The sequence below is a fragment of the Camelus bactrianus genome, chromosome 3 (genome assembly GCF_048773025.1).
Source record: "Camelus bactrianus isolate YW-2024 breed Bactrian camel chromosome 3, ASM4877302v1, whole genome shotgun sequence".
In the NCBI taxonomy this organism is placed as follows: domain Eukaryota; kingdom Metazoa; phylum Chordata; class Mammalia; order Artiodactyla; family Camelidae; genus Camelus; species Camelus bactrianus.
In genome coordinates, this window is record NC_133541.1 from 13,717,312 (window position 1) to 13,734,034 (window position 16,723).

Genomic DNA, 16,723 nt, shown 5'->3' on the forward strand with positions numbered 1-16,723 from the left:
GTCAGCACACCAGTGTGGGTCCGTGTGTTCCTTTGGTTAACGTGGTTTCCTCTGAGGTGCCACCCCTCTGCCGTCAGGGAGCAGCTGCACACTGGAGCCTCAAACATTTTTATAGCTCGGTCCCTCACTGCCTACAAGTCACCCATTACCAGGGACCCTCATTCTGCTTGTTTTCAAAAAAGGCTAAGGAAAATGTTACTGAGATCCCTTTAGGAATATATCCTGAAAGCTTTGCATAAAAACTTGGAACCATTTTTCTTTTTCCAGATTGGGAATGTTAAGTAAGGCCATACGCAAGATCTAATTATTGAGAAACAATATACTTTTCTTTTCAAAACATGTGTTCCATGGTTATAGGATTAGTCATAGCTAATCCTAGCCACATATCTGTATTCCATGTATACTTCGCATTTATACGTGTGAAAGTGATTTCTAGAGCATTAAAAAATTGAAAAGTCAAAACAAATATCATGTACTTTTCTTGAGACAGCATTAGCTATTTTGTGACACACGTGTCGCGGCAATTGGAGACAATTCTTTAATAGTTCACACAAGAGGTGAAGTTTTAGACTTCAAGCTCTAAGGCTAAGTGGCTGCAGACGCTCAAACACATAACTCAGACACTGCTGACCTTGAAAGAAAGCAGTCATATAAGCAGAGTTCCGAAGATCAAGGCGTGCCCAAGCCTCTCAGAACTGGAGCAATGTGCTGTGTCGTTAGAAGTTCCGGGTCTGAAGAAGGGAAAACTTGAGGCACTGACAACGTTATCCACGAGAATATTTCACCACTTCTACTTAACCTGATCCACAAAAATGCAAATTCTAAGATCTAATTCTCAGTTCTAACAATTCTATCCCATTAACTTTACCTTTTTTGGTCCTTTTAAGCTCCGACTGCGCTGTTCCTTGACTACCTACAGCAGCTGTTGTTGAACCTAGCTGCTGCTGACGACAGAACTGACTACTATATCCCTGAAACCTGCCTCTCAATTTTAAAGGACAATTGGCTGTGCTGTGCTGTAGGAGATGGATTATCCATTACTACGATCAAATATTTCCTTTAATTTCCTCTAAAAATACTTCCTTTAAGCACTCCTTCATGCATTTTTAAGTTACTTGCTCCAACCATAAATTCCCCTATAGGTATATTTGTGTTAATTTCTGAAATTCACAAGGACAAGAAGGGGAAACAGGACGGCACAGATGTCAAAAACCAGAGGGAGGACACAGTGGGTGGCTTCCTTGCCTGAATGACACCTGCGGTCCTGTGGGGAATTAGGGTGTCAAGGTTTCCCTCATCACTGCTGACCCAAAATCTACTGGGCATCCTGAATTTAAGGACTCAGAGAATACAGATGTGGGAACGACCCTGAGGGCCACAAAAGCCAACCAGGATTTTCAGGTGCCGAATCTGGGTTCCAGCAAAGTTAGATGACCTCCTGGTGTCAGAGCCTTCAGTGCTGAGGGCTCTTTTCATTCCTGCAGAAGAACAGACAGCAGAGACCATCCATTCTGGCAAGTCCAACACAGTTTAAGTTTTCTTATACCCGTACTCCTTCAAAATCTGCACATGCTTAATTTTAGTAATATTTAAGTGAGCATTTTTATTTTCTTTTGCAGTGTAATGTCATACAGTATGGGCTAAGAAAATAATTGTCATTTCAAAGTTAAATGGCTACTTTCAATATGACAATGCATATATGTATACGCATGACTGGGACATTGTGCTGTACACCAGAAGTGGACACATTGTAACTGACGGTACTTGAATAAAAACAATAAAAAATTTTTTTTAATTAAAAGAAAATTTTAATGGCCACTTTTCTTAATGTCCTTTTTTCTCTTGACACAGTCATTGGTCTAAGAGTTTTGTTTTTGTTTTTGTTTTTGTTTTTTTCCATTTCTCCTCCAGCAGCACTGACTGAGGCTCTGGAACTTGCAGAGACAATGAGAGGGACCTTTCCTCTCTTGGAGGTTACAGGACAATACTAGCATGCATGGTTAAAAAATGGGGGTGGGTGGTTGTGAGTGGAGACAAAATGACTATGGGAGGTAGATAATTAATTCTCTGCTAAGCTGAACTAACAGAATTCTTGCTGAAGGCAGGCCGGGGGTCAGGTGTTACCTGGGGGATGGTGAGACATGAGGGATTTGTGGTTAGCTGCTAAGGGTGATCAAACACCAAGGGTGGAGGATTCTCCGTAAACTGACTTGACAAGTTTCTTGGTAAAACTGGATCCTGAGGACATACGCAAGGACAGAGCCTAGCTGAAAAAGAGCTCAGAGGAGCCAGACTAGAGTTTGGTCAAAGAGAGAGTCTTTGTCACCTCGTAAGAACAAGGCACATCTTGATTTTGTGTAGCACTCAGTGGACCCTTCAGATCTGCACGGTCCAATATGGTAGCCACTAGCCACACCTGGCTACTGAGCACTTAAAATGTGGCTAGTTTGGAATTTAGGATGGAATAGGAAAAAAAGAATGTTTTCTGCTTGATGATTTTGTGTTAGGAAAACTCAAAACTGCAAATCTATAGCCAAGTTATTTTGGAATATTTCCCTCTTTCCCCTCTTTGTTTTTTGTGTGTTTTTTTTTTAATTCTCAAGAATATGTAAGAACTTACTTCACTTATCTGCCCTTCAAAGCAAATTTCAATGAAATTGGTTCCACTGAGATGACTCTGCATTCTTAGTATAGACAGTATTTGAATAAAGTTGCTCAATTAAAAAAAGGAACTATCTCATCACCTATGTTTATATTGATTACATGTTGAAATTATTTTGGGTATTTTGGTTAAAAAAATCATCAGAACATCCCTGAGAAGAGTCCACTGAGCATTTTCTCCCTCAATACTCAGCCTCTGCTATTCTCCACTAAAACCCTCTCCCATCTTCGCTTCCCTTCAGCCTCTGAAGACAAGACCCCATAAGGAACTTCTTCAAGGCCAGGCTGTATCCCAAGTTCTTCATTCCTCCCCTCCTCTCATCTCCAGTGTGTAGCATCAAGTGTCCCATCCTCTTCTCACCAGTTCCTGACCCTCCCAAATTCTACTTCCCCTCAGCCCACAGAAGTACCCAGGCCTTTTCCAGAAATCCCACCCCGACCACAATCTCCTTCTAGTCCCTAATCTCTGTCTTGTGCCCTTTACAACCAAAGGTCCTAACCAGTAGTCTGTGGCCAACTCACTCCTCACCAATTACAACCTACTTCTGGCCCACACTGCTCTTCAAACACAGCGGATACTTACTGTCCATCTAGTCTACCTGCTCTCCAGTGGCCCGGCCCTGCTGCCCACTCTCTTTGTCTTGATGCTCTCTCCATCCTTGGCTGGAAGACTCCACTTTCTGTGCTCAGCCCCACCCCTTTCAACATCAACATCCCTTCTTGGTTCCTTTAGGTGTCCCTCTGCTAACCAGCTCTTAAAGCTTGGTGATCTGCAGGGCCGAGCTTCCTAAACCTCAAACAGTACGGAGGAGTGGGCCCCACCCTCACTCACTCCCATCAGTGTGGGATGGGCTGTGAATCTGTTCCCAGATGGGGCTGCTGCTGCTGCTGCTGCCGGTGGGGGAACCACTCTTCGAGAGCACAGTCCTGGCGTTCTAACACTGGCCATCTTCCTTTTCATGCTACACAATCTCTCTAAGAAATCTCTCTGTTCCTGGAATTTCAACTCTCACCTCTGTGCCCAAATCTCTATTCCTAGTCATACACTCTCCAGAACTCCAAACCTACACAGATGGTCCTCAACTTATAATTTTTCGCCATCATGACAGTGTGAAAGAGAGATGCACTCAGGAGAAACCGTACTTGGAATTTTGAATTTCGAGCTTTTCGCGATCTAGCAAAATGTAGTACAACACTCTCTGGTGACGCTGCAGCGCCCAGTCGGCCATGTGATCAGGAGGGAGAACAACCAATACGCTTACAGCCATCCTGATGTTCACTTCCAGTACAGTGTTCAGTACATGAGCTATTCAACACTTTATTATAACGCAGGCTTTGTGTTGGATGATGGTGCCCAACTGGAGGCTCATGGAAGTGTCCTGAGCACGTTTAAGGTGGTCTCGGCTAAGCTGTGATGTTCAGCAGGTTAGGTGTATTGAATGCATTTCTGACTTATGATGTTTTCATCTTATGATGGGTTTGTCAGGACACAACCCCATCTTAAACCCAGGAGGATCTGTAGCTCCTGTCACCCACTAGCTGTGGTACACCAGAGCTGCCTCTGACTTGCTCATGAAAAAAACTCTTAACATCTCTTCCCACACCATGCTCAGTGCTGTGAAGGAGTTTGTTTGCAATCAGCCGTGGCATGGAAATTGGCAAAAGCTGCAAATCAACAACCTATCCCCTGCCCACCCAGAGCCAGCTGTTACATATGTACCCACACACCAGTGACTGCTAGATACCCTGACCTGTGTTCAATTAGTTAAATAAGGAGGCCGTTAGATCGAGGTGGTTCTAACCTTAGAAGCCAGCGTAAGCAAAGCAAAACCTGAGCCCATAAATGCCGCAAGGTTAAGAAACCGAAAGATAAGGACAATCCATCACAAACAGCCAGCCAGGGTTTCCCAAGTACGGGCAGCCACAGAGGACACAGCCAATCGAATGATTTTCTTGCTTTGCTTCCGAGCTTTCTCTATAAACGTCTTGCCCCTGGCTCCAGTCAGTGGAGCATCCTACCCTCTCTTCTGGTTTGGTGCCACCAGATTCAAACTGATTTCTGCTCAATATACCTTTAAAGTTTTTAGCATGCCTGTTTATCTTTCAATACTTGGAAGTCCCACAAATATCTCCAAAAACGAGTCCAGAGCAGATGCACCGTCTCTTAGAAACCTGTTCTTCCCTTATCCTCCCCTATTTCGTCTCTTTTTCTTTCTTTGGGAAAAAATAATTTCTCACATCACTCTCAATCCCACGTTCTGAGGCATTTTCTTCATAGAATTTAGCAGTATCTCAGTTGATCTTCACTACTTGCTGACACATCACTATCTGAATCCCTCCCTCCCACGAGAAGGTACACAGGGACCTTATCTTCTTGTTCATTATCATCTCCCAACAATTGTACAGAGCGTGGTAGAGCTAGCTCCTAGAACAGCTCATACGCCTATTATTTAAGGGTGATATTCTTAGTTAATATTAATTACATCAGTAAGTGAAGAAATGCTCCAAATGGTCAACATAGGCAAAAACATGGGAGCTATATTCATAGCTTCCCTCTTCCTCACCAGCCGGAGAAGACACTCACCAAGTGCCACCAACTCTCACACACTGAGCTGTCTTTGTAACCACTCTTGTGACTGTGCCTGCTGTGGTTGCTGTCTTCATTCCGTCCAGTATCATCTGTTTCCCATGCTAGGGGCCACCAAACGTTTGTGCTCAAGCACCCCAGCTGGATACACTATCCAACAATATTGTGCATTTATAAATTACACACATATATATTTTCAGAGTACATATATGACTTGAAAATACTTTATGTACTTCATAAATCATACATAAAAGAAAAACATGTAGAGAGAAAATAAATACAAGTATACTTTATAATTGCAAAAGAAAAAAGACCCTAGAGGTCTATCAATGAGAGGTTAATTAAATCATGGTGCAAAGAAATCCTACGCTAAAAAGGATGAGACATATTATAAAAGTCTTTCCATTATATAGCTAGCTTTAAAAAAAAAAGAGACTAGAAAACAAAATGCAAAGTATCCCACTGATGTAAAAATATACATTTATTATACACGGATGAAAATAATCTGAACAAAGATAGGTCTGAAGAAAGGGGAAATAGGACAAGAGGAAGTGGGGGAAGGGGGAGGGGAAGGGAAAGTGCTTCAAAGGGTCTACACAGAGGCATTAATTGTGGTTTTCTTTTCTGGCTTAAGAAAATAATGAATATTTTCTATTCTATTCTTTTTGCCTGTCTCTATTTTCTACTTTTCAGCAACAAATACAAATTACTCTTATGAGAAAAAAAAAGTTCTTAAAACATGAAAAAGAAAAAAGGTTACTTTTAAATGGAAGGGGAAAACTTTCTGTGGCTTCCTGTCACAAAAGGGAAAAAATAAAAAAACCCTCTATTCTTTCACTTGGGAAACAAGGTCTTCAGGAGAGCATGCTGCCCCCGGCGGGCTCAGGATTTTTTCCCTCAAGCCAGACCAGGAAGAGCTTCCGTCTTCAAGGAGCTGACCGCTTGGAAGAAGAAGACATGTGCTGGCTGAAAGAATGAGAGAAAGAAAGCAGGAGCCAGCCCTCCCTCCACCCACTGACTCGAGAGGGTAAGAACCTCCCATACCCGACCAAAGACTCCCGGTGTCGCCAACACAGAATTTGTTTCTCGTGAAAATTCACAGTGTACATGATGCATTTTGCAAAAGTGGAATAAGGGTGTAAACTAGTGGAAACCCAGAGCTGCACAGGATACAGCTGGAAAACTATGACCGAGATCATCTGGATGGTCAGTCTTCTTCTTATTAATAATTAGTATCAGCCCAGTTACCCATTTTAGCCTTTTATCTTTTTTAAGCTTAGTGTTATGGAGAGTTTTCCTCAAATTTATTTTCATCCAAACACAGCTGGCACTCTAAAACCAACACAGAGTCTCTGAAGTCCTGCCAGCTTTCTGGTCAACCTCCTCCCTCCTTTTCCTGCAGGTACCACCATAGCCACCCTACTTTCCAGCCCGGGACAGTCCCCGGTTGCATCTCTTGTCCTGGTATAATTAATAACAGACTCTTTTCACTCTCATCCGTGTACCCCATTTAGGCCATCAATTGTAGGATAACCCAATATATTACCAATTTCTTACCCTTATTTGTCAGAACTTCCATTTTGCTAATTTATGCTGGATTGTTGTTTTGATTATCACATAATTTATTATGGTCTCAGCAGGTACCCTCAGATGGAGCCAGATCTTTGCCACAGATGATTCTGTTTAGTTAGTGAGTGCTTCTCATACCTTCCAATCCAGTCCACGCCACATCCATCATCTGAATGGCCATCATGAATTGAACTATGTCCCCCCTTTAAAAAGATACTGATGGAGCAAACTTGTCTGGAAAGTGTGGTTTGGACACTTATGGATGCAGCCGCCCCAGGGATGCTGGAGAAGCCAGCCAGCCTGGTGGAGGTGAAAAGGCCCAGAGAGGAAGGACCAAAATATGGGAGAAGAGTCAGCAAACGGCAGAAGGGGAAAGGGGGTGAAGGAGTGGGAAGAAGTGGGGGGCAGAGGCTAGCAGGCAGCACCAAGAAAGACACAGCATCCTCCAAGTGATGTGTCCTGTGACAGCCACGTCTTTTGTCACGCTGATCTCTGTGTATGTGTATTTTTTAAACAGAAGTATAGTTGATTTACAATGTTAAGTTAGTTTCTGGTGTACAGCAAAGTGATTCAGTTACACATATACACAGTCTTTTTCAGATTCTTTTCCGTTATAGGTTATTACAAGACATTGAATAGAGTTCCCTGTGCCCTACTGTAGGTCCTTGTTTCTTATGTTTCCTAATGAAAGATCATTACATATTGTTAAATTTTTAATTGTGATACTTAGGAGTTAAGGACCCCCTGAATCCACAAAGCAAAGTGTACACCCTGCAAATAACCCACTTGCCGACTTATTCAGTGGGTTCACAGTGGGGTCACAGCGGGTGGAGGGGAGCAGGAAGGGACAGGGAACCTGGAGCACAGGAGTAGCCTCGGGAAATGTGGGGAGGAAGAGGCCATCTGGCAACGGCTTAAGGAAGCGAGGAGGAAAGGGCTCCGTGAAACAAGCCAGGTGTTCGGACCTCAGGAGTCACATCACCCGACGTCACTGGCTTGGTCTGTGTGTCTTGCATCCACTGAGACCCATTTCACTGCACTGCACAGGGTCTCTACAGACTTGTCTGAGACCCATGTCCGAGGGCCTGTTGTCACTGGTGACCGGTCTCACTCCCACCGGCCCTCATGCCTTCTCTCCTCAAAACGCTGTTGACATGCCTCCATATCAAGGGGATTTCTCTCTCTCTTTTTACCTCTTCTCCCTCTCATCCTTCCTAACCCCCTCTCACCACCCACCTTCCCCCAAAAATCTATAAAAGTCCAGCAAGAGTATAGACACTGGTAGACATCAAATTCCCAAGGTGCCAAACGTCACGCTTCCCTCCACAGAATAATCCTGAACAATGATAATCCTGTTTCTGAACAATCTTGCTTGCTTGCTTGATTTAAAGCTCTCTTCTAAGGCTCCCTGTGTATTTCAGGGGTGGAGGTCCTTGACAGAGAATCTGTGGTTCCAAGAAAGTGAGAACAAATGGCCGCAGCAGAGGAAGAAGTCGGGCCGATCTCACTGCTCTCAGTAAACATAAGGAAATGGAAAATTTCTAAGGCCACGGATCGTGGAGACAGAGGTCTTTGTGGACGGCAAAGACCGGAGGGACTCAAACAAGAGCGGCAGGCAGCTCAAACCGAACCTTATCTCTTTCACTTAAAAATACAGGGCAAAACAGAGGGCAACCTTAGCCTAGGTTTACCTGCGGATTATGTAATACTTTTGTTATATGTTAATCTTCCTTATCACATGTTGCTTATGTCTGTGTTAAAAAGTATCTTTTCATTCCTTAAATAGCACCTGATAAGATGCTTCTTGGCTATCCATTTACCCAGTGTTTTGTGGAGAAGCCAAACTGAAATGGAGACTTTCCAGCTCAACAACCCCGAAATAGTTAATCATTATTAGTTTTAGGGTAAGGGTCCAGGGACCAGAATGCCTCTTCCTAGTCCTGTATCGCCATGCGTCATCTGATCCCCTTGTGGCCTTGGCTGGCTGCGCTCACCCTGCTGCCCCGGCCTCGGGGAGGGGTGGGAGATCTCGGACACTACGAGGACCTCCCCTCCAGGGAACAGGGTTTCCGGGAATGTGCTCCCGGCCTGCTAATACCCTGCAGCCTCGAGGCAGTTTTGAAGAGGAACCAGCCCCGTCAGGAGCATTTGCTGCAAGAGACGCTGGGTTATCTGCCGATCCTGGTCTGTGGGAAAGAAGCCTTAACTTAAGAGACCTCGTCACGGCTTTCCTGTAGGACAGAGCCCTCCAGTGACCCAGTGGACCAGTGTCTCCTTACTGCCCCAACCACCGTCTGACCGTCAGATAATAAACTGTGTGGCTTCTCTCCCTCGGGCACCTCAAGATTCCAAGTAAGACACGAGCAGCGATGTGAAGCTGTCCGTGAGTGAGTTCATTTCTAGCGGGGTCTGAGTAAAACTCTTTCAATGACTAGCAGAAAGCAATGAGCTTTAGAAAAACAGAGCAAAACAAATCCAAAACGTGACCCATAAAGAGCCTAAGAAGAGAAACTGGGCCATTAAGAGGGACAGGGTTATCTCTGAGTTCCTGCCTCCACAATTCCTTATGTACCCAGCACCTCTCCCCTATAAGAATAACAGGCTTGTTTTATTTTAATAAACGTTTTTATTCTGGAATGGTTTTAGGTTTTCAGAAGAGTTGCAAGGACAGCACACAGAGCCCCCGGATAACCCTCACTTAGTCTCCCCTGGGCTAACATAACATACATAACAGCATATACGTTACCACCACACACTGGTCAAAACTAAAAACCAACACTGGTAAATTACTATGAACTAAACTCCAGACTTTATTTGTACGTTTTCCCACAAACGTCCTGTTCTCTTCCCGGATCCCACCCAGGGCACCACGGTCATATGTCCTCAGCCGTCAAATGTCCTCAATCTCCCTGGTCTGTGAGAGTTGCTCCCTCTTTCCTCGGTTCCATACCTCACAGTTTTGAGGGGCATTTTGTAGATATCGGTTATTTTGCAGAATGTCCCTCAGTGTGGTTTTGTCTGATGTTTTTCTCATGATTAGATTGAGATTATGGGTTTGGGTCAAACGACCGCAGAGGAGAACGGCCCTTCTCATCACGTCGGGGGCTCCGTGCTGTCTACAGGACTTCTCGCTGATGAGGTTCACCTGCATAACAGAGTGTCTGCTCGGTTTTTCTATCGCCACGTTATTGTTTCTCCCTTTCCCTACTCTACTCTTTGAAGGCAAATCTAAGTCCAACCCATGTTCAAGGGGGAAGGGAGGTGGTACACAGGGACCCAGCTCTGCCCCTTGAATGTGGGAGCAACACTATATATTATTCAGAATTCTTCTGTAAGGAAGATCTGTCACTCCTCTCTCCTCATTGACTTATTTATTCAGTCACTTATATCAATAAGGTCTTAAGTGGACTCATAAGAACTTAGAGTTTGGATTATAACCCAGGGCTCTAGCATTGATTTTGTTGCTCAAATTGTTCCAGCCGCCAACTCTGCTCACCCTGCTGGCTCCAAGGGCTCCTCCTCCAACCCTTTAAGAGACCTGACCTGGAGAGGCTACCTCTCTGCTCTCTTGGCACAACTCCACTCACCTGGCCCAACCCTGGCTCCCACTCTAGAGCTGAGCTTGGAGTTAACCAGCGGGCACCCAGTCCCCTCCAAGATCGTCTCGCTCCCCTCCCACCCGGCGTCATCACCAAAGGGCAACACCAGGACTGAACTCAGAAGCCAGAGGTGGGCTGACACTTGGGCGCAAAGGCCATGGATGTGTGCCAGGTGGGGCGCTGCGTGCGGCCCTCCTCAGGGTGCCAGATGCCGTGAGGCGTGTCCTGGGAGAGGAACTGTCTGCCCACAGGAGCTGCCGCCAGTGTGTTCTTGTGAAAGCACGATAACCTGCCATTTTTTCCCTCACTCTGATCAGATTTCCAGGTTTGAAACCAAGTTCAGATTTCCCTTCCACGTGTGCCACGCGTCCTTAACGTTTCATGTTTCTTTCCTATTTTGAGTCTAGAGGAAGTCCACGGTTTGAAAATGGAAACGAGTCTTGGCTGCTTCACCTGCACCCACTTTTAGCATCAAACCATGGCAACGTCACACACACAGCTCATCACCAGTGTTCAGAGTGGATTCACGCCGCCAGACGCTACTTTCAGTCTGCTTATTTATAACCAAGGTGAATTTCTCCATCAAATTTGACTTTACATTTTTTTCATATGACAATGAAATCCTAAGTTGTACTGAAAACCAGAGCGGGCAATGACGGTTTAAGACATGTCCTTGTCTTGAATTTTACAAGCAGTAAAAATTTCAACATGGCCCGTGTCAGGAGCCATGAAAGACGCCAGGAACAACATGTGTTTCCACACCATCTGCGGAGGGACAGGCAAGAGGGGACACTGTGTTTATGTGTGTCTTCCAGGATGAATGGGACCCCTTCTCTTGCCATGAAAGTGCCACTGCGTTCATGGAAGATTCCAGAGAGTCTCCCTGACAGTGAGAAACAGCTGTTCCTAACAGCACAGAGTTACAAACCCTACAGGCAAAACTGAGGCTCCGCTTGGTGGTATCAGCCTGAGAAACAGGCTTCCAAGGCTGAGATCCTGCCTCCCTCGGCCCTGCGTGTCCCTCCAAACAGGCACGTTCCTTTAAAATCTGCTTTGCTTCCTTTCGCTTGAAATTATCCCTCCAAAAGAAGATGTGGTCACGCATTTGTGGTCTTACCAAATCTGCCCTATACCAGAGCTGTACATTCAATTTCTTTATTTTGAATAGGAAGAACGGCTGAAATGACTTCCATCAGTGCTGGTTTGGGAAGCTTTTAGATGTCACAGAGGTTACCGGTTAGGAAAAAAATAAAAACAAGACTAATTAAAGAGAAGGACATTTATCACAGATTTCATAATTACTCGTGGGTGTGTGGCTTCACTACTGAAGGGGCTGTGTTACTATAAAATAAACTTTGCAAAAGTTTCTTCTAAAAGCAATATACTCAGTAGTCGTGTGATGAAGATTGATCAATGTGGTTTTCCAGAGGTGGAGGTCGTGGGGGGGGACTGGGGAAAGGTGGTCAAAAGGTACAAACTTCCAGTTATAAGGTAAGTTCTGGGGATGTGAGGTACAGCACGGTGACCCGAGTTAATAATACTGTACTGTGTATTTGAAAGTTGCTAAGAGAGTAGATTTTAAAAGTTCTCATCACAAGAAAAAAAATCTAACTCTGTATGGTAATGGATGTTAACTAGACATTGTGGTTATCTCTTTGCAGTATATATATCAGATCATTAAGTTATACACCTGAACCTCATACAATGTTATATGTGAATTACATCTCAATAAAACTGGAGGGGAGATAAAACGAGGGGGAAAAAAGATTGATTAAATTAGCTGTTTATAGCTTGATACAACTTCCAGTGATTCTGCTTTTATTAAAGTCCTCCATCATAAATTAGGAATGAGGATTACTTGCTCTGGAAAATGCATCAGGCTCAAAAAGTGGCCCTAGTTTTAATAAAACTGACACAAAGGGAGACCAGGAGAAGCAGTATTTTAAAACTAATATGTAAGTAAGATGTGATTTTATATGTATATCTACAGAACTGAATCAGCTAACAGTGATTTTGCAGTGGTTACAATTAGTACAAGTAGAAAATTGGGCCCTTTAAGTTTATATTCCAGGAAGCCTATATAGTCAAGGTGGCCAAACGCTTTTCCTGGATCTTGGTGAGGGAGAGGAGGGCCGGCACCATACATTCGAGGTTCATGTATGTCGGGTACGAACTGATTTCCAAGGAGAATGGTAAGTCACCAAAATAGTCAGCTCTGGCCGCTATGTGGAGACCTGCTCTTCAGGGTCAGGAGAAGGTCTGGGGGTCAGTTAGGGGTAAGATCTGGCCCAGGTCCAAGAGGATGACAGAGTATGGGGGGGGGGAGGTCAGGGCCACATGCTGGATTCGGGGCCCAGTGTGTTTACTGATGGATTAAATGCGTGGAATAGGAACATGGTGAAACCACACAGGACTTCAGTCTTCTCACCTGAACTCCACACAGTCCTTAAAAGCACATTTTTGAAGACCATCTAATGGCCTGGGATGCCTGACATATTAAAACAGGTTGGAAAACTTTTCTGCAAATGGTCCCATAGTAAATATCACCAACTTTGTAGGGCACATGGTCTCTGCCACAGTTAATCAACCCCACTGCTGCCGCCCAGACAACACGTACACGAATGAATGCGGGCCAACCTCTCTGTATCTTGTGCAGACACACACACACAGACCACAAGCTATAAACGTGTGCTGCCTGCAACTGATTAAAGAAAAGTATCTGGAAGAAACAGTGGAGCCCCATATTAACAGTGATTATCTCTAAGGTCCTTGTTTTCTTTTGTGTACTTTAAGTATTTTCAAAAATTTCCCCCTAAATGTGTTCCTTTTGTAATCAGAGAAAATGCACCAAAAAAAAAAAAAAGTGTGGAATTCTACCTTTAGAAATCTAAAAATGAAAACAAAGTTGGGATTCTGTGTTTTGGTGTCTTGATTATCCTTTTGAATGGAAATTATCTGCTACAAAAATACTTAAGGAAAAAGGTCATCAGTAAATAAATTCTAAATCGGTGGTTGACAAGAAAATAAGCTGTCATGCTTCCTAGAACTGGAGAGTCTGTGTGAGGAATGGAGAAGGCTGTTTTTTTTATTGCATTGGCTGAGTTTCTGGAAAAGATTGTATCTTGAATTAGCAGCTTGACTGTTTGCTATCCGGATAAACACTGTGTCGCTATGACTGAAATTGTCCCGCCATGTGGGTCACCCTGTCATATAATTAGCCTCTTACCGTATCAGATGCAAATCAAACCAGCAGCAGTCGCTGTTAATTCAGTAATTTAGCAAACCAGAGACACTCTTTTCATGGTGGATCCACATCTGATTTGATAGCATCGCCGTCCCACCGAAGACGGCGGGAGCACTGTTTGGTGGCGTTACTCAACAGCAAGCAGAAACTTGGAGTACATCAAACATCTTAAGGAATGCCCAGCTATCTTAGCTACTCTTTTTTAATGTCATTGATTGCATCACTGTGCATCTTGTCAGTCCACAAGCCGTGGAACTGGGTAGAGGGTGAGATTTAACCACTGAGTATCCTTAAGTTCATGGAGACCGTACTCAAGCTCTCCCGTTCACGTTATCCTGCACGTGGTCGGGTTCATTGTCTCTGATCATCAGATACCGTTCTCCTTGCATGGAGCTCCTCTTCCCCTCTGCTCACTCCTCCTTTTCCTCCTTTCCAGGTGTTGATCCAAACAAACATGCTGCAGCTCATCTCCATCTCACGTCCACTTTCAGGAAACCCACCCAGGCTGCCATCCTCTCCTCTGTTGCCAAATGTTATTCACTTCTCAATGCGATTGTAACTCCTGGCCTAAGCAATAAACCACTAACGGGCCGCCTCTGGTGTCCTGTCCTCTCACTGCTGGCACACGGCCTGGGCTCCCAGGGGCAGTTCTGCCAAGAGACCACAGCAGAGAGCCTGCGTGGGTTCTGATACTGGCTCGACCCGCCAGCTGTGTGAGCTCGGGCAAGTTACCTAACCTCTCTGTGCCTGTTTCCTCGTCTGTGAAATGGGCATCATAACAGTACTTCGTAACAGGTGCTGTGAAGACTTAACGCATATGTAAATGTTGTAAAGTGGATTAGATCAAGTGTATAAGATGAAACGAGAATGTTGTCATGTGCAAAACCCTGAGAACAGGGCAAGCACTTCGACTGTCCTACTTCTGTGTTTGTTTTAAAAAAAAAAATACAAGAGACAGACAGAGATTCAATCTTACCTCTTCCACGGTGCTCTCTCCAATCACAATGATCTCTCCTTTCTCTGTCAGCAGAATACCAGTGTAAGGAATACATGAAACTAATTTTTTTAGATTTCCTACTCTTTCATTTTTGATCTTTAATTACTGCTGGCCAGTTCACCTCTTGAAGAAAGATAAAAATAACTGCACCAAGGAGTGCTTACTAGGTACCCAGTGCTCTATATTAGTTATTTCACATAATCCTTGAAACTTCTTGGGGAAGGTGTTGTTCAAACCCCTTTCGCAGATGAAGAGACTGAGGTTGAAAGGCAAAGCATCTTGCCCAAGGCCACAGGGCTGGCGAACGGCTGAGCCAGGGCTACGTTTTTCTTCTGTTGACTCACCCACTGCTCAGAGCATAGTTCTAGACTTGTCACACGTGCTTGTTAATTTCATAGTTTGGTTAAATGGCTGATTCATTTAATAACAGTTCATGGACGGCAACTGCAGGCCAGACATCAACAGGAGGGCAAAGATTAGACATGCTCTCTGTTATCACCAAGGTCACGTCTGGCGGAGAACACAGACGACTCAACAAGCAGTTACCAGGCAGTGTGAGAGGCGTGGTGATGACAGGGAAAGTACCAGAGATACGAGAGGCCCACCATGAGCACGGGATGCATGCGTGGGGTCTGCGGCCAGCAGACAGGGCTTCCCCGGGAAGAAATGTTTCAGTGATGTTAAAGGCCTGGCTGGGGTTGGGAGTGGGGAGAACTGCGGGTGGAAGCAAGACGACCCCTGGTGCTGTGGCTGGGGACCGGGAAGGGGGCGTGGCGAGAGAGAGCTGCAGGGGGGATACGCGGTCCCCGAAGCATTAAGCAGGATTTCTTTTAACAAATTAGGCGGCAGACAGCTCTGAACCAGGCTTCCCTTTACAGCGTGTGCAGCGAGCAAACCGACTGGGAAGGTTTCCGCGTGCTCCTCCTCCAATTGCAGGGTTCCTTTACACCAGAGGAAGCGGCATCCTGAGCACAGCATCAGGGGGCCGTCGGCCCTTCCGGGGCCCTGCTGACCTGTGAAGGATGCTGGGATGGAGGGAATGGACCGTGTCCTCCTCGGCCTTGGAAACCTTCTTTTAAAAGCAGACACAGGAAGGCAGACCCTGAGACCAAGCAGTGCGTCCTGATACCCAGTGGAGACCTGGTGACGCTGAACGTCAGTAGCGTGTCTGTCACTCAGGTCTGTGGGTATCAGGCTGCTGATGTGGTTTTCCAGAACATCAGGGGATTCATCTCACTCATTAGTGTTCCAAAGGTTTCCCTTTTTGTTTTATTTCCCCTTTTTGTTTCCTCGTGCTGGGCCTCCATGCAGACTAAAAGGGAAAGATGAAAGCAATTACCTAGATGCCGTTTTTAACATTTTTGCAAAGTGCACCTGGATCATTTACGTATTTCTGAAGAAACTTTTACAAATCCCCTGAACAAGAAGATAGAGGCATGAATTCTCTGCATGAAGGTACAAGGCAGAAAATTCTCCTCCAGGGGAAAGTCCTTCAAAAGGTCTGGGCAGCGAAAAAGAATGACACGTCTTCTCCACACCCACTGACTGATTCACAGTAATGAACGCTTTCCCAACAACAGTAACAAACTCCAAGCATCAGGGTGTGTTCCAAGTAGCTGAGACCTTGATTACGTGTGAGAACCGTGTTGTCTACACATGTTCTAAGACACGTGATACAAGGTACCCACTGGCCTCACGCCCTGGGAAGCGATGCTCCCTGAGGTCGTCCGGTGACCTGCACACCTGCCCCACCCGCCGGAGCGCGCGGACGCACAGAGCGGGTGGAGAGGAGCGATGGCCCTGCGGACTTCAGCCAGCCTTATCAGGGCCGAGGCAACCATGTGATAATGTGTGAATGAATCAGAAGGGGAACCCGGGGTGTTTCCACACTCACAGTAACGTTCACACTGCATTTCCAGCCAGTTCTCACCCTCCTCTGCTGGGTGTTTACTGGCCGCTTTTCACATGAGCCTCAGAACCACCATCTTACTAATTTGCTAAGAGCAGATGCCCCGTCTGAATTATACTCAGGGACTGCTGTGATGCTAAAATATCCCTTCCAAACC

At 45.2% G+C, this 16,723-nt stretch overlaps 1 protein-coding gene and 1 long non-coding RNA gene across 4 annotated transcripts in view; one reads left to right on the plus strand and one right to left on the minus strand.

The window, feature by feature from the left end:
- RETREG1 (reticulophagy regulator 1) overlaps nt 1-16,723 on the minus strand; it is a 121,657-nt gene that overhangs the window by 35,217 nt on the left and 69,717 nt on the right. The window lies entirely within an intron of this gene.
- Nucleotides 8,751-11,796, plus strand: LOC105070780 (uncharacterized). Of its 3 annotated transcripts, none has more exons than XR_012503699.1 (2): nt 8,751-10,546; nt 10,824-11,796. It is a non-coding gene; the product is annotated as an uncharacterized LOC105070780 (long non-coding RNA). The 3 variants fall into 3 exon arrangements; XR_006725624.2 differs by having other exon boundaries at nt 8,751-9,204; nt 10,819-11,796; XR_835449.3 differs by having other exon boundaries at nt 8,751-9,204.